At 42.4% G+C, this 18932-nt stretch overlaps 1 pseudogene; it reads right to left on the bottom strand.

Annotated features, from left to right (window-relative positions):
- Positions 1-1460: 1460 nt before the first annotated feature.
- LOC128109845 (60S ribosomal protein L17-like) lies at positions 1461-7625 on the bottom strand (annotated as a pseudogene).
- Between the last annotated feature and the right edge of the window lie 11307 nt (positions 7626-18932).

The raw sequence follows: 18932 nt of genomic DNA, 5'->3' as shown, positions 1-18932 counted from the left end.
TGTTTTGCAACACCAGAATCTCTTGAACTTTATCAGAGATGATACAGATGTAATTAAACCTGAATTCTAGTCTCTCCTTGTGACAACTCCACGGACAATTAATGATGATAAAAGAGTCTGCCAGCTGCTGCCTGACATACCGATGTGAGCTTCGAGCTCTGGTAAAGACGGAGGGTGAAGGGCAGGTCCCTCCGGCCCCATTTCAATCCGTCTTTTTTCTCAGCTAGCTAAAAAGTAACACTGACTTTGGGGCAATTTAGAGTCTTTCTTCTCCCCTCTCAGAAACGCCAAACAGACAATTGAGGGTAATGCGTGTCTGTGAAATAAATAAGGATGCTTCCGGCAAGAGTAATTGAAGCTTTATCAGCAGGACAGAGTTTCACGCCAACACAGAGGCAGCAGGCTGTGCTGACCATTGTGAACCCAGAGCCTCGGGCCTCAACCCATGTGGGCCGCAGGAACTTACCAGAGGGTAAAGACGGACCGTCTAGGAGATGCTGTTGCCCTCAAATTTAACGCTGATGACATTCGTTCCTGGTTCTTAATTCTCGGTTTAGTCACAACTAGAACCTGGTGCAATAAAATGGCCATGGATAAACTGAATTTGTTTTGTCACAAAACAAAACCGGAAGTCAAGAATCTGAGAAAGGGACCGGTATCAAAAAGAAAGGGAGGGGCGTAAGAGAGGCTAGGGAAGAGAGTAGCAAGAGTGCATTAGGTACATGTTTGCAATTTTCTTTAAAACTAACTTAACATTTTTTCGTCCCGGCAGGGAGACCAAGGCATGAGAATGGCACGTGGCAGCAGGGACTGGAGAGGAAATGATCGGAACAGGAAGCCAAGAAGGGGCGAGAGGAGCCTGCTCCACACTCACACCTCTAAGCCATATGCCGAGGCTCTGTGGCAACAGTCCCACGCTTGCTTCAGGCTTCCTGTGGTTTTTTTTTTTTTTTTCCTGTTTAGCAGTTGTTGTTTGTGGGGTGTAAGAATCCATTTAGATAATTCCCAGAAGGGAAAATGCAAATGACTCACAAACATAGGAAATAAATGTTCGAGATCACTTGTAATCAAAGAAATGCAAATACAAAACAAGAGGATAACATTTGCACCCATCAAACTAATGGGCATTGAGAGGAATTCTAATAATCAGCAGGGATGGTAAGAGGGCCCATCTCTCCCTGCTGGAGTGCCAATCGGTACAGCCTTTCTCCTGGCAATTTGTAGCAAAAGTCTTAAAAATATGCACACTTGTTGGCCCACCAATTCCCCAACTAAGAATCCATCCAAAGGCTGTAAGCAGCAATTCAAGCAAAAAAAAAGGTTTTATTAGTATGTTGTCTACTACAAGGAAAAGTACAAAGAAAAAAAAAGTGATTTTATTTTGATAAAATTTCATGATAAATTATATATTATAGATACGGAAATATATTTCACACTTCTTCCACAGCTAACAATATGTATCAAATTTAATGTTTGAAGGTCACTGTTATAAAATGAAATAAAAATAAACATTATGCATATATGATGACAGAGAGAAAGATTCAAAATTATTTAATTGGAAGAAAGAGAGAGATGGAAGTGTTAACAGATTATTTCTATGAAGCCTATTTTAATGAATTTTTTCATACTTTTCAAAGTTCCCAATAAACAGATGGGTAATCAGAAAATACAGGCAGTATTTTCAAAAGTACAAATAAAAGATGAAAATGTATTCTTTTTTACTTTTATCTGTGTTTACTTTATGCTGAATTTATTCCCACGTCATAAGTTTTTGTTCCTTCAGTTTCTCCTGGGTTGTCTTTTTCTTCAGTGCACCCTCCTCTTCTGGCTTTGAAACAATCTGTTGCTTTTCAGTGAGGATCATCTCAGTGTGGCTGGGGGAGCTCACGTACGGGCTGATCCGGCCATGAGCACTGCAAGTTCATGGGTACATCTTAGGTGCATTACTCCCCAGGATATTTTCAATGACTAGAGAATCTACATCTAAACCCTTAAGTTCAGCATCATCCAGTCTTCTTAGGCCACCCACCCTGTGTCCAGCCCCACGGTCTGTCCCAGGCTCACCTGCGGACTCCTCCACTCTACCTCCTGAACGACATACATTGTTTCTTTAAAGTTATATCTTTCAGACACTTGGCTTTTTCTATATGCATACCCTTAATAGCCTGGGCAGTTTGAAGGGTGTTCTTAAAGTGAACATGAAAATTTGAGCTTCTTAATGTCCGTGATTTTGTAGGGTTTTCTGGGTCAAGAGAGTGGTGAACCATCTTCACTTAAGCAAAAAGTGCATTATTAAGGATGGTCTTTATAACAAAGGAGCCTCAAAGGTTGGTGGCTTAAAACAATAAAAATTTGCTTCTCACTCACCTTGCACATCTATTGCAAGTCAGCAAGAGACCCATCCCCACACCATCCCACTTAGGAACAAAAGCTTATACAGCACCCATCACCCAAAACACCACTCTTCACCATGGTAGCTAGAAAAGAAAACATGGGAAGTTAAACACTAAATTTTAATGACTGACACCCAGAGGTGATATGTGGCACTCATATTACCATCTCACTGGACACAGTCACTCACAGGTCCAACTGTTCTCAATGAAATTAAAGAATCCTACAACATAACCTTTCAAAAAGAAACAAGGAACATCTGTGAACAGAAACATTTCACTATAAATATGTTACTTATATCTTAGGAACTCACTAGTAGTCATGCTGGAGGTCTTTCCTTTGCACTTCATTAGCAGTGAAGATGTGACATTATGTGTCATTCAAGTGACCCTAAACAATCTGATGCTGCTTTTTAATTTGGCATTTGCAAACAGTTGCTCTGAAGACACCACTAATGCAAGAAAGAGGGTATTTGAAAAGGTACACAGTGGGCATCATACCACCACTACACTAAGGAAATGCACTTTCTCTGCAGAGCCCATGGAATAGCCAGAGGAATTTCAGAATTTCTCAGCCAGTATTCAAAACAGAAAAATCTAAATAAACAACACTGGATACTTTTTCCCATTTTTTTCCCATTTTTATTGAAGAATAGTGTGATAGGATAGGAGTGGTCATCTAAGCTAACAGACTTTCTAATGATTGGTCCCTGTCCCTTTCACCTTCTTTTCCCTAGCCAATCAGGACCCATCCAGGGTCTATGCAAAGCCCTGGGCACCACCTTTTCATCAGTCTGGCTCTTGAGCCAGAGTCCTGGGGACAGTGAATTTGTTGACTTAGAAAGCTAGACTTGGGTAGAATTGCTCCTTTGGTCTGTCAGTGATGCTGAATCTGGGGAGAGTAGACACTTGTTCATGTCTCCTCAAGAAAAGTCATGCAACACAAAAGGCACCCAAACAGGGACTGACAGGACCAAAGCTGAGTTAGGGAGAAGGAGAGGCAAGCTCTCTTCAACTGGCTGATAAGACATGCAACTGAACTGATCTAAGAGTGGAGCTTCAACAGAGGCAATTTTGATATTGATCACCATTCCCTGTGCAGTCTGGATGACATGCTCCTTATTGTGTCCGTTTCATGCTCTCTGAATGATAAGACATGGAGCCAAAACCAGGTCATCTGAGAGTGAAGTGTCCTTGGAGGAAATCCCCAGTTAGCCATCGTCTTCTAAGTAGTATGAGGTGGCCTGTCTCCTGCTTGATGACTGGGGTTTGTCACATTAATATAGCGGTTCCCCAAACAACTGATGACTAGAGAAGACATTGCTACCCCTGAAAGCATCACGTAGGGGATGGAGGCAATGCAGCAATTTAGAGTCTTTGCAGTGAGTGATAGCACATACAACTGAGGTTGAGCTGTCCTCCCAACTGAGGCTGGGCTGTTCCCAAACAGACCTGCCCAAATAAAGGAGGAATTACAAAGAATAAAAGATGCTGTCATCTACACTAGCCTCTGAGTTGGCAGGAAAAGTAGGAGGAGAGGAAAGATGAGATGGAGGTATTGGCCTGCCATTTCTTATTGCTGGCAGGGTGCAAGGGAAAGAGAATACAAATTAGCTCTATATTAAAGAGCCTTTCCTGGGATCCTAAGACTTGGAACCCATTGGAAAATCAGAAGTAAGAAGGGAGAGAGTAAGGTAGAAGTAATGGAAGATAACCTATAGGTTGGACCTTTAATACAGAGGAAAGAGAAATTCATGATTCAACATGAAGATGGGATCCTCCATAGTGAACTAATATAAGAAAACATCAGAAAGTAGTCTACATTAGAACTGGCTGAAATGGGAAAGATGTTTCAACAAGAGCCAATCTCATAAGAGGCAAGGGCGTGGTGGTAAGTAGAGTCAGTCTGAGTTTTATGGAAATAGAGAAGCCAAATAACATAACTACTTACACCTCCTTGAGACAAAGGTTGTATAATATGAGGAAATACAAGAGAAATCAGTCCCAGGTCATATAGCCATCCAACATGCCTGGTTATTACCAAAAGAGGTCCCCATTAATATCAGAGAGTATAAGACAGTTGAGAAAAGAGAAGTATTACTGAGAGAGCTGAGCATGTGGGAGGTGGTGTTTAATGCTCAGTTTGTAGCACTGTATTTACCAGAAAGTTAATACAGAAGTTATTTCAGGGGAACATTGGAACTGATTATGGAGCTTTAATGGTTTTGCTGAGCCCTATCGTGGGACATGATCTTTATGTAGGAGAGAGGCTCTGTTGGATCTGAATGATTTAGACCTGCATGCAAATAGGGTTCATAAGTTGCTAAAGCACTCAGGAGGAAGAGAGAGAAGGGCAAAGCAAACAAACAAACGGGTCTATCTTTACAGTTCCGAGGCAAATGTGGCAATATTTGTGTCAAGCCAGAGGTCCCTAGAGAAAATGACAGAAAGCCAAGTTCTGTGCTTATGAGTCTCTGGGAGGTTTTAAAACCTACGCAACAGTTTACAAAGTGGTGAAATAAGAAGGAAACGGTAAAGTAGTACATGTGAAGATGACTCCACTTGTCTTGGGAGTGGGCAATTATCCCCCCAGGGTACAGTCTTCCCTTCAGGAAAGCATACTAGGGGTTAACACTGTTTGTCTGGTATGGAATCCTTTGAGCAACTAGATGTGGCAGATGAAGACAGAGTGGCCACAAGGCTGGCCCAGGACTGGAACATTGTCTCTATCAGCACACATAGAAGACACAGCATGGCTTTGCTTCTCCTGAACATTAGCTGAGGTAAGCAACATAACCCACCAACCCTATCAAGGGTAGGAAGATCTGTGGCTGTCCCACAACTATGCTACATGATGAGGAAGCAGTACAGCAGAGTATGGAAAACTCAAGCTGGGACTGAACTGGAAACTCACTCCCTATTGGCTAGCTTTTGTATTTCCTGAAAAATATGTAGTCTGCTGGTGAAGAATTGTCATAAACAGTCTTATTTGATTATGGACCTGACATACTACACTACCAACATGCCAAATAAAACGTGTCTGTTGGTGCAATAATAACACAGATAATATGGGTGCAACCAACTGACTTCCAATGGATTTAAGGCCCAGTCTAGAAAAGGGAATCTGTGTTTGGGATTGTAAACCAGGGTAAAGACCTATAGCTGGAGAGATCACAGGCCCCACTGGGGAAGACACTGCTTTTATTTCATTAAGTGGATATGGTGTATCTATCAAATGGCCTTCTAAACATCCATATATAATTGTTGCTGTCAGCCTTAGTCATAGAGGGAAAATTGATTTTGCAATAAGTTCTTGTTACTACAACCCATAACCAGTCAAGCTGCTGAAGCTGCAGCTTAGTGGCCCTATGCTCAGTCATGACTACAAAAAACAATCAGACATTTGTATCACACCACTACATCGATATCATACCACCATCACCCCCAAAGGGCTCAGGGGACATCATGGAAGAGGGTATAGAAAAAGTAAGATCTAGAGGAAGGGATAGAGAGAATACAATGGATCTAGTCCCACCTAAGGAAAACATCTCCTCCTGGAGGGAGGAAGAACATTTATAAGACTCAAGGAGCTAACAAAAGTTACAAGACTCAGGAAACTTAAAATGGGGTCTTTCCCAAATGTTCTACAAACTATTTTCAAAATTGCTGAGAAAGAGAATACTCTTCAGTGGAGCTGTCTTGAGGCTGGGCGGGGAGCCTCAGGACCTCTGCATTCATGTGCCATCTCCTAGGCTATGTTGGACTTTACAATTCACAGCTGTCTTCCAGTCATTCATGATCCTATAAGTAATGCCTATAAACTCACTGGTTAACCCAGCTAGTCTTGGGTGGAATAATTTCTTTACTCTCTTACAGATGTTCTTTCTGGTATAAATAGATAATTGTTCATATCTCCCCAGGAAAATCAGACCTCTATAAGGAATGCAAAAAAATCTAGAAAATTTGACACAAGCAAGAACCTTTTAGTTGTATTAAATCCTTTTCATCCTCCACTTTTTCTAACTAGTCATCAAACTTGTAGATTCTAAACTCATTTTATCTAACCCTTTGTCTCCAGTCCCAACTATTATCTTTAGAAATTCAGTATTTTCTTAAATTATTTTAATCACCTGTTCCTTTGTCTTATGCCTTCTGACTTCTCTCTCCAAACTACCTTCCACACATCAAAACATCTAATCCTATAACGTTTTCTCTTAAATTCTTCAGGAACCTCCTATCATTTAGAAGATAAAGTTAAAAGAAAAAAATGAGAATTTCTCTGTCTTTTGTCTATAGGCCACCTTAAAGCCTAGAGGGGCCTTTGCCAAGCTGTGTTCGGTAGAACTTTTATGTGGAGTGACAATGTGTTCCATAGTCTGGTAACTTCAGAAGAATTCCTTTAATGTGTTTATCTTCCTCAGGGAGAATTTGAGATCTGGCTAAGTGAATCAGAACTCAGTACATGGTTGTTGGTCTCCTCGGCACATTGGTTAATTTCCTCATTGCTGTAGCAAAGTACTTGGCATAAGCATCTTAAAAGAGGGGTGGCCCGCTTGGCTTGCAGTTCAGAATACATAGTCCAGCATGATGAAGAGAGCATGGTGACCAGTTTAGCACATGGTAGCCAGAGCTCACAGCAGCAGGTTTTCATCTGGTGCCAATTCTCACATGGCACTGAAGCAGAGAGTCAGGGCCAGAACAAGAAGAAAATGTCACCTTCAATGTCCTCTCTTAGTGATCCACTTCTACTAGCTAGGCCACACTTCAGATATGTTTCCCAGTACCATATCTGGGCACCAAGTGTTCAGAACAAGCCTGTGGAGGACAGCTTACCTTCAAGCTATAACATTTATCTGCAGTCATACTCTGGGTGGCCTCACCCAGTATCTGGCTTTGAATATCATCTCCATGCTGACAAAGTCTCCAGTTTTATGTCCAACCACATTTTGCTGGACTGTCTGTGCATTATCTCCAATCTGATATTTAATAAGTATCTGAAACTTAACTTTATATCCTCTCAATGTCTCTGTGCCCAGCCAACTCCACCTCAGCCAATGGCAACTTCATTCTTCAGGTTGCTTGAGTCATAAATGCTAATGACATTATGACTCTTCTACTGGTTTTTCATACCTATTTAATCTATCAGTAAATATTTTCAGTTCTACATTCAAAATATATACACACACAGAGAGAGAATTTGACTAATTCTCACAACTCTATTGTACTTTTTATTTTGTTTATTGCCTGTGTTTCACACTAGATTGTAGGCTCCAGGTGAGCAGGAACCATGGTCTATATCACTTGATTTATCTTCAGTTTCTAGAACAATGCCTGACACAAGAAAGACACTTAAATTTTATTTTATACATGAAGGGATGACTTATTAATGCATAAAAAACAGTAAATAGGGGCTAAAGATATAGCTCAGTCAGTAATCTGCTTACTGAGCAAGAGTAAGGACCTGAGTTCAACCCTCAGAACCCATGTTTAAAAAGGATGGGGCTGGAGAGATGGCTCAGCAGTTAACACTGACTGCCCTTACAGAGGACCTAGGTTTAATTCCCAGCTCACAACTGTCTGTAACAGTTCCAGGGGATCCAACACCCTTACACAGACATACATGCAGACAAAACACCAACGTACATAAAATAAAAATAATTTTAAAAATAAATAGATAGATAAATAGATAGATAGATAGATAGATAGATAGATAGATAGATAGATAGATAGATAAAATGGATAGGTGTGGTATCGGACACAAAATGGTTCCTGGGGCTTGCTGACCAGCTAGTACAGCCCAATTGATGAGCTCCAGTCCAATGAGAGACCCTGCCTCAAAGGAGGTGCATGAGGTGAGGTTTCTGAGTTTGACACCTAAGGTTCTTCTCTGGCCTACACACACACAGACACAGACACATACACACACACACACACACACACACACACACACACACACACACTAGTATTGCAAAAAGGGGGAGGTGTAACTCCTGAAGAATGATATCTGAGGTTGACCTCTGACATCCCATATGCAAAGAGAGGGGCAAGGGGAGGGTAAATCACAGTATAATGAATTTTTTAGCACAGATTTCTTTTTAGGGCATCTCATGGGCCAGTTATGACAAAATATCTCGACCCTTTCTACTCTCCCTGTCTGATGATGAAGGTTCAGGCTCTGCTTACGTGGTCTTTTCTCATTCCTTTGCCAGTTCTCAAGATCCATTAATGTTGATTGTGACAACTGGGCCTAGCTTAACCTGGTAAATATTTTTATGTATAAGATGACAAATATTATATTACATCTTCCTTAGACTTTTTTTACCAAATCTACTTCATTTATTAAAAAATATTCATTAAATATGAATGCAATGCAAACATGTGAAGTTGTGAGAAGAAACTAGTGGCCACTGGGATGGGTTGGAGAAAAAAGGAAAGTCCTATGAAAGAGATGAGGCAATAGTCAGGGTCCATGTCAAGATACCCATAAATGGCGTCTGAGCTTGCCACATGTAGCTCAGGCTTTTCTTTGTTCACACACTAGGCCAGGGAGGGGATTCCTCAATAGGAGTCCAAACAGAGCAAGAACTAGGGGATCAGGTAAAATCAACATGGAAAGAATGGCCCCACACATGCTCACTCACACTCATGGGACTGCTATGTGTGGCACATCTGTCTGCTGTTTTTGTGGATGGGCACTTTATCACAGTTGCTCTTGATCACACCACAGCTGAAGTCACCCACCTCAGGTCTAGTCCTGCTCAGAGTATGAGCAGAAGAAGGGACCAGGATGCTTTGGGTTCACCCCTTTCTTGTTGCCCATTTCTAATTATACCACCTTTCCCAAATTAGGCATGTGCCCACACCGGGTCCAGGACCAAGTTCTAACTCTCTTGCTACTCGGCATTCAACATTCCTTCATGTGATGGACCCATCTGACTCCATCTTTAGTTTAGAAGACATCTTATTACAAGGTCAAAATAAGTTCACTCCTGTTTTCCAAATTTGATCCTGTCTTGGCCCATTTTCTGGAATTCGGCGTGTTCCACAAACTGTGCTTTGACCATATCCTGACCTCCACCCTGACAAGAGAAGCTCTGCCAACGAATTTTGAAATATTCAGTCGAGTTCCTACATAACCAAAAACTCCCCCAACTCTTGGAAACCCCCAAGTCTGGCAGTTTTTTAAGCTATCTAAACCCTACAGCCTCTCATTCTCAAACCCTCTTTGGGTAGATACCCCTGTCTGACAGAAAACAGAGCTTGTTTAATTCAACCAAAAATTTGGTGATGGTCCTTACTCTAGTTCAGTGGGATTAACACATGGATTAACTTTTCTTTATATTTCGTGTATAAGCCCAACTCTGTTACCAGCTCATGAGGTTCTTGGAATCAGGAACTGTTTTAGGTGTCTCTGCATCTCTCAGACATTTTGCACAGTGCCCAGTACACTGAGTGTTAAATACATACATTTTACACTCCACTTTCATACATAAAGTATGTAGATGAAGCTCAAGGGAGGTCAGCCAGAGGTAGCCATTTAGAACTGACTCCACAGAAATCCTTCTGTAGGACACATAGTCATACCTAACCTGACTGACTCCAAAATGGGGCACTGAATCCAGAGGAAATTGGAATTCCCAGACTTCCGTCAGCACGCAGCACAGTTATAACATCAAGACATAATCTGATATCTAATCACTGGTCTGTGGTGGTAGGAAATGTGCCCCAGCCCAATAGGCAGAAGGAAAACTGCAAAGAAAGCATTTATGGCTATAAACAATTTTTCTTTATTCCTCATCTGGGTCCTGAGGCCTGTGATTTGGCTCCAATTTTTCATTTGTGGTTGTTTGTTTCAGACAATAAAACTGTTCCTTTAAAATAATGGAGACTATATTGAATCTAAAAATAAATATCAAAAGACCAAAGTCCCTGAATGGGAGCAATTATTGCAAAAGGCCCAGCCAAGCTCAAAACAGCTGTTAAGGGATCTAGGAACAGGCAGGAGGCGCCTGGCCTCCCGGCTGATGGAGTCACATGGGCAGGTTGACAAACTGAAAGAGAGAAAATGTTAACACACACACACACACACACACACACACACACACACACACACACACACACACACACACACAGAGCAACGGTACACATGCCGCCCCAGAACATGGCTCCTATTTGATCATTATTGATTGCTAACTACCTGTGATGTTGTAGGACATTTCACACAATGAATGGAAAATAAGCATTCAGCATATTAGGGGAAACAAGCAATGGAAAAAGCAGGAGGAAAAGCTACTTGTGAGTTTCTAAAAGGAATAAACCTGGGTCCAATTTTGCCAATAGACACAATAAGTCACAGTGAGTTAGCAAATGAGAAGTAAGCCAAGCTGTGTTTCCTTGTTGCTGTTCCCTGGTGCAGTCAGAGAAAATGACAAAATCATCCCATGCATCTCAAGTACAATAGTTACCAGCAGTCTGCAGCTAGAAGTCAGAGCTGCCTTCCTCCACACGATCTGGGCCTGGAGAAGTTACAACAACAACCTGTATTCATGCTCAAAAAGTCTCTGTGAGGGAACCCTTACACACTGTTCATAGGAACGGGAACCAGTACAGTCACTATGGATCTGGGCAGAGGTCTCTCAGAAAACTCAAAGTAGAACCACCGTGTGACCCTGCTATCCCACTCCTAGAATTGTATCTGAAGTCACCACAGAGCTGCCCGCACAAACACATTTCACCTTAGCCAATAGATGGAACCACCCTACATGTCCATCAACACATGAATCCAGGAGTGGTATCTATCCCTCCAAGGACTCCAAACAGCATACTATAGAGACAGCTGTCCATCAGCGTTTATTGCAATGCTAATCACAATGGAAGAGTTATAGAAGCATCACAGGCACCCAGCAGCTGGGGCACGGATAAAGAAAATGTGGAATATATACGCAATGGGATTTTTTTTTCACCCATAAAGAAAAGCAATGACATATTATATATAGGAAAATGGATACAACTGGAAATAACTATATTAAGTAAATTAAGCCAATTATATTGGGTTTTTCTCATTCTACATTTTATATCGATGTATAAAATCATGTATGCAATTATAACATAAAAGTAGAAGTGGAACTAAGGAAACAAAGGGAACTAGTGAGAGGGAAGGGGAGGGAGGGGTGGAGGGAGGGAAGGAGGCAGGTACAGGCTCAACAATACGTACTTGTATGAAACTATCCTGATGTAACATAGCACCATGTGCGATGAATACACAAAATGAAACTTCAAAATAATAATGATTATGGAAATGTGGTTTATATATGGACTGAGAATTATCTGTGGGTGTAGACTTTTTGACCATGAATATAGGTGTTTTTGTAACTTGTCCAGGCCCAGATTGTGTGGAGGAAGGCAGCTCTAAAATAGTGCTTGCCCAGCATGTACGAAGCCCTGGGTTCAATTCTCAGCATCACATAAACTGGGCATTGTGGCACATGCCTGTCATTCTAGCACTCAGGAGGAAGAGGCAGGAGAACCAGCAGTTCGACTGCACAACAAGTTCAAGGCCAGCCCAAGATACATGAGACTCTGTCATAAAAAGGGAAAATTTAATAAATCTGTCATTTGCATAAAATTGAGAACATATTAAATGGAATCAGCCAGATTCAGAAAGGCCAATATCATGTGCTTTCTCTAATATGTGGACTCTAGAGTATATTAATATCTATTTATAAATGAAACGAAACAGAAGAGGGCTATGTGGAGGGAAGGGACCTAAATGGAGGGTGAAGCAAGAGAAGGTACTGGCAGGGAAGAAAGACAAAAATAGTATGTTTTCTAGTTTTCCCATCTATGTAGAATCTAGATTTAATGATATAAATGCATGTATATGTGTGTGTGACTGTGATATGTATTTGTATATTCTTATATATGCATATATGTAATATGAAAGAATGGGGGGTTACTATTAGGTGAGAATAAAGGAACCAGCCAGAAGGGGAGGAAGGATGGGAAAGGGAAGAAGAGGACATATATAAGCTAGATACAATGATATGTATATATGAAAACATCACAATGAATCCTACTATTCCATATGCTAACTAAAATTTATTAATTTTTACAAAGGAGTTATTTATAGCAAGAAAAAGAGGCCTCCGAGTAAAGACTTTCTCTCAATAGCACAGAATCAGTATACACACATTTTCTCCCTCCTTGAACAGCCTTCAATGTTGATGTTAGGGGATGCTTCCAACCAATCATCACTGGACCAGTTATTTTTACAAGTGCAATTGATTCTCATTGCTTTTTTTTTTTTCTCTTTTTTTTCTTTTTTTTTTTTCTCATTGCTTTTTGAACAAACATTCATTAAGCATCTACTATGTACAGGGTACTATATTAGATGAAGCCAGAAGAAGTGTTGGTTTCTGTACTCCAACAGCTCTAGTAGAGTTAGAAAAAATGGACCAGGATGCTGCACAAGGTAAGCACTGAGCCAGCCTGACCAACCAGGGGCTTGGCTGAGGGCTTCTGGAGAGAAGTTAGTAACAGCCTGAAGGAAAAGGACTCAGACCTGAGGGGAAGACAAGGGATTGATGCCATCAACTCATCGACAATAAAAACAGACCTAACATCGGTCAACAGCTCACTCTACACCAGGCAGTAAGCTAAGTACCTTGGATGTTTCATCTGGTTCAGTTAATAGATACAAAACTATGGACATATAGGATCTTTTCACTGCAGCAAAAAGAATACTGTCTGCCACCATTTTTAGAACTCGCACTTGTGCTGTATTGGAACAATATGGTTACATGACAAAGAGTGTTTTGCAAATGAAATTAAGGTGATAGATGTGAACATGGACTCTATGTTATCATGGCCCTTGGAAAGGAAAAAGGTGTAAAAGACAGGGTGGAAGAGGCATTCCAACCAATTCCCTAAGGCTGATGCTGGCTCTGCAGCTAAAGGAACAGAATCCTAAGCTAGGCAAAGGGGGTGGCTGCTAGAAGCTGAGACCCACTCCAGCCTCCAAGCAGCAAGACAATGGAGACCTCAGCCTTACAAGCAACAGGAACATAACTCTGCCAACAGCCTGGAGGAGCCCAAAAGCCGATACTCCCACAGCCTGCTAACCACGAAGCTGCGTGTTGGCCTGGGGAGCCGAGAAAACTGTCAAGCCCACCAAACTGCTGACCTGTGGATCCAGGCAGAGGGTAACAAATCGGCATTGTTTAAGCCAATAAATATGTGGCAAGTTGCTATGGCTGCAATGGACAATTAGTACAATATTATCTGATTTAGTGGCAAAGTAGAGTGAGAGTCAGGACAGTGGCCTGTGGTTTCACGAGCCAACAGCACTTTAAATACCCCCTTAATTCCCAGAACCAATCAAGGTCCATATTCCTCTTGTCATTTCACAAATGGAAAAATACCAAAAGAATGTAATAACTTAAGTCGCAGCACATAATTAGGGCCTGGAGCACACCAGTGTCTGTCTTTGTTCCTGTGGTTCTACTGCTTCCTCACATGGGTTTATGCTGAGGTAAAGCACTTCCCAGTACAACACCTTAACTGAACCCCAAGATGGTCTCCAAGGCAGACTGGACAGGAAAGTATCCTTCCCCTTCCCGCCCCCTCGCTATTTTTACAAATGGGATAGGAATTTAAAAATCAATTGCGAGCCATCTGTGGCCCAGGGTAAGGACACAGGCCTTCCACCCGCAATCCCCTGCCCTGTCCCACCTTAGCAATGTCAATAAGCATCCCCCGCTGACATGAAATGCAGATGGCTAATTCTGGGGATACAACAGGCTGCCCTTAGAGAAGGCGAGCGCTGGTGAGTTCTGGCGGGAACGTTGATACTTGGAGCAAACCCAGAGGTAACAGCCACACTGCTAGAGCTGGAAAGAGCTCTTTGCTCTTCTTAGGGTAGTAACGACCAATAAACGCTGTAACATCTTCAGTGTCTCCACAGCTATGCTGGGGTCCTTCCTTACTGCTTTAAATGCTTTATTCATACCCAGTTATTCGATAGAGGAGTTGCTACTAACAAGGTGGAGAAAGACAAGATATCCATCATCAACCTTGGGCACAGGCATGCTCATACATGCACACGTGCACATGTGCACACACACACACGTACACACACACACAAATTAAGGTGGCAAATGAATGAGATTGTTGTGAGAGATACAATAAAAATGATAAATAAGACCTGAACACAGAAAAGTTTCTATTTGCCAGGTGGTGGTGGCACACACCTTTAATCCTAGCACTCGAGAGTCAGAGGCAAGTGGATCTCTGTGAGTTTGAGACCAGCCTGGTCTACAAAGCAAGTTCCAGGACAGCCAGAGTTGTCACACAGAGAAACCCTGTCTTGAAAAATCAAAGGAAAGAAAGAAAGAAAAAGGAAAGAAAGAAAGGAAGAAAAATATCTATTTTTATTTCTTGTGTGTGTGTGTCTATCTGTCTATGTGAGTGTATGTGCACATGTGTGTTTAGGTACCCATGAAGGCCAGAAGAGGGCATCAGATCTTTTGGAGCTTGAGTTACAGGCATCTGTGAGCCATCTGTGTGGGTGCTGGGATCTGAACTCAGGTCCTCATGATTAAGTGACATGTGCTCTTTTTTTTTTTTTTTTTTTTTGGTTTTTCGAGACAGGGTTTCTCTGTGTAGCTTTGCGCCTTTCCTGGAACTCACTTTGTAGCCCAGGCTGGCCTCGAACTCACAGAGATCCGCTGGCCTCTGCCTCCCGAGTGCTGGGATTAAAGGCGTGCGCCACCACCACCCGGCGTGACATGTGCTCTTAACCACTGAGCCATCTCTCCAATCCCGGATACATGGGGCAGAGATTCCAACATGTAGAGTAAGGGATAGAGGTCTGCCCTCTGCAACTAAGAGTGTCTCCACATAGTAACCCATGCAAACCATGCCCTATTAGACACAGGATCTTAATTCCTGGAGAGATCCGGGTAGGCAAGGCCCACTGTTAGACCTGATCAGCTTCCCCATCCTTATTCTACAAATTTAGTATTCACTTAATCTTTCTATGCCTCCATTTTTGTTTGTTTTTTTTTTTTTTTTGCAGGATTGCAGTCATGCATGAGGATGACCAAAATGTAATCAGTACATAGTAAGTACTCAAGAAATACAGTCTCTGGACCATAGCTGTGACTATGAAAAATAGTAGCTGTCCTAAGGATGTGTCTACCCCAAAAGTAAAGTGAACTGTACCTGGCACTGGGTCTGCAATGTGCATATACATCTCTATCCTTGTTCCCCCACAAACTGATGCACACTGTTACAGGTTGACCTACAAACCCCTCAAAATTATGTGCTGAACTCCTACCCCTGAGGACTTCAGAATATGACCTTTTGTAGAATACGGTGACTGCAGGCATAATTAACTAAGTCAACATGATGTCATATTTGAGTAGGGCAGGCTGTAATCTGTGTGACTGTGTCTTCTTTTTTTTTTTTTTTTTTTTTTTTTTTGGTTTTTCGAGACAGGGTTTCTCTGTGTAGCTTTGCGCCTTTCCTGGGACTCACTTGGTAGCCCAGGCTGGCCTCGAACTCACAGAGATCCGCCTGGCTCTGCCTCCCGAGTGCTGGGATTAAAGGCGTGCGCCACCACCGCCCGGCGACTGTGTCTTCTTAAAGGGGCGTATCTATATACAAACACAGATACAGAAGGAAGATGATGTAAAGGGACACAGAAAGAAGACTTCCATCAACAGACCTAGGAACCAATCCCCAGGCAAAACTTAAAAATTTGTGTTTCTACCCTCAAAAGCTGTAAAGCAATATATTTCTGTGATTGAGCTAAAATAAAACTAAAAAAAAAAAAAAACAAGTTAATGGTCCTTTGTTACAGCAGCACTAGGAAATAGCTGTATGTTTCCTAAGTCTATAATGTGTTTAGTGTACCATCCCTGGTCCCCAGTGTCTAGAGGGGTGTCTTACATGCAGTGAGTACATAATAAGCATGTGTTGAGTGAGTGGATAAATAAGTAAGCCTCTAGTATGGCGGCTCATCCCAGAAAGATACACCAGGACAGAAGAGATTCACATTCACCTGAGAACCTCAAGTACAGCCGATGGCAGGGCTATCAGCCAAGCCGACTATCTCAAGTCAAAACCCAGGCAAGTGCTTCCCACCACAGGGAAAGGCACATGTTTGCAGCCAGCCCCACAGTGGAAAGCACTTGCCTGGAAGGTCAAGGGAGTGTGTGCTCAGGAGCTCAAGGGCAGCTTCTCTGTCGTGGACTGGCATCAAAGAAGCCATGTGAGATCTCAAAGGTCTTCCTGACCTGAGAACGTGCTCAAACCCAAGCTCACAACTGAGGGAAGGAGGCCTCTGGAGCCTCTGCAGAAGAATTGAGACAAAGGCTGAGCCAGGAGAAGAGAGAAATCATGTAGGACAGAGTCTAGGGTTGGGAGAGGAAGAAAATGAAGAGGACAAGCATCGGTGCTGGCCAGGAGTGTGGAGAGTTAAGGTCATAACCGTATAGAGAAAAAGAAGAAAGGCGGGGAAGAAGTCTTGAAATAGAACTGTTCTAATTGACTGCTGACTCTACAGTGCTCAGATTCACCAGGTAATTGCTCAGTTCTCCATTTCATTTCATCTGTGCCGTAAGAGCTGGAGAGCTACTTAGAGGGGGAGGGGGCTTAAGAACTGATTAAGGGAAATCGCTCCTTGCAGGCCTTAGGTTATTCTTGTTAAAAGTGATGCCAGAAAAATTATAATTAAAATGGGAACACGGTGAATAACAAGAGCCCCTGCCCTTGAATGTGAAATACATTTTAACAGCTACCTTTGCTAAGAGGCCCAACACATTCGACCTTCCAATAAGGATAAGCAGAGTTTTCTATCAGAGTGAAATAGAAACTATAAATCACATGTTTCATATCGAAAGTCCGAGCCAGCTCCAGTGAGTAAAATTCCTCTCTCCAACAGTCTGGTATTTTTCACTGGCTGGCTATCAGACTTCCTTGACTCCAGAACTATATGGATCCTGCTTCTTCATCTTAAATCTGTGAAACTACCATCAACAGCTATAGTCTTGACTGCTTGTGACATACTATCCAAGATAAAGAAGCTGGTCAATAATAAATAAGCCTGTGTGAGAGATTCTATCGAGAACCTATGGTTGAGATGGAATCATAGGGAAGGAGTAGAGAGTGGAAGGAAGCCTGCGGCTGGCTAGGGCAGGGCTGCAGAATGAGTCCTAGGGAGATGGCAGACAGCAGGAGGCACAGAGGAGCATTAGCTCAAATGCCTTTTGGAGCAGAGTAATGGGAATAATCTAATTCTCCTGACTTGGGTACAAGAAAATGTACCTTCCCTGAGTCTAGATTATTCCTCCCTGGTCTTCACAAACTCAGTGTGGAGCTCCACAGCATCCTTCCCTGAGGGGAACCTTAGATTTCAAATGATTCAACTACTTATAGAAACTTCTGGTATATTTTTTTCAGGGGTGCTGTTTGCTAATGGAGTACTCAGAGCTCTTTTGTAGACTGATACTTTCTTCCAATTGGGAATATAAGAACATCTTCCCTCGGCGGTTTGGTTCAGAGCAAAATAAAATATGCTACCATGATCATAGTCACACTCCACACTCTTCAGAGACTCCTGGACCATCCTGATGGTCCACTGTCGAGTACTGGGCTAGAGAGCCTGTGGGTGGTGTGGGATAGCAACAGGAAGTTATCCCAGGAAAACAGGTGCCTTCACAAATGACAACAGAGTCCTTCATAGGCCCAGCCCACATTTTCAACAAGGGAAAGCTTGGGAGTATCACAATGCTTTGGTGCCCTCCCCTTTTAGTCTTGGTCAAAATAAGCTAAAGTAAGTGGGTGAAAGTGCAGTAAGTATTCCAGGAGTGAGTAAAGCTCACCTCCTTCTGTAGCCACCTTCCTAGCCACCCTCGATGTACTGTATAAGGACCGTCCAGCCACGGAGGAGCCATATCTCAGAAAAGTGCATGTGACTGGAAAGAAGAAGAGAGATTGGTGGGGACAGAAGAGTATGAGTGTGAAGTGGGGGACAGACACAGGGTGACAGAGAAGCAGCGGAGGCAATCAACCACAACAAAGGATGAATGAAGACACCATCAGCAAACCACAAATTGGTACGCCCACTGAATAAATAATAAAAATAGTTCAAACTTTAAAGTAAACAAATAAAATGAGTTTTGAATTCTGAAAGGATCACTGGCACTTCTGTACTTATTCTGAGGACACCTGTCATTTACCTTTGCAACTACCACCCATTTTCTTGCCTGTAAATGCCTTAATCCATTGGTTCTTGCCTCTGTGTCCCATTAGAATCATGTGGGGAGTATTTGAAGAGAAAAATACCAGCACCTCCAACACCTAGGTTGTACCCCAGAGTGTCTGGCTTACTCAGTCAAGACAACTTCCTACCTGGAAGCTGCATGCTTCAAAAGCTCCCGAGGACATGTTAATGTGAAGACAGTGTGGTCTACCAGGTCACATGCCAAATCATCTAGCTGGCTCTCCACAAGACAAACTCGGAGCACCTGGCAGAGACGA

The sequence above is a fragment of the Peromyscus californicus genome, unplaced genomic scaffold (genome assembly GCF_007827085.1).
Source record: "Peromyscus californicus insignis strain IS unplaced genomic scaffold, ASM782708v3 Scaffold_14__1_contigs__length_90479793_seg_2, whole genome shotgun sequence".
Lineage (NCBI taxonomy): Eukaryota > Metazoa > Chordata > Mammalia > Rodentia > Cricetidae > Peromyscus > Peromyscus californicus.
This window is presented reverse-complemented; position numbering and strand designations above follow the sequence as displayed.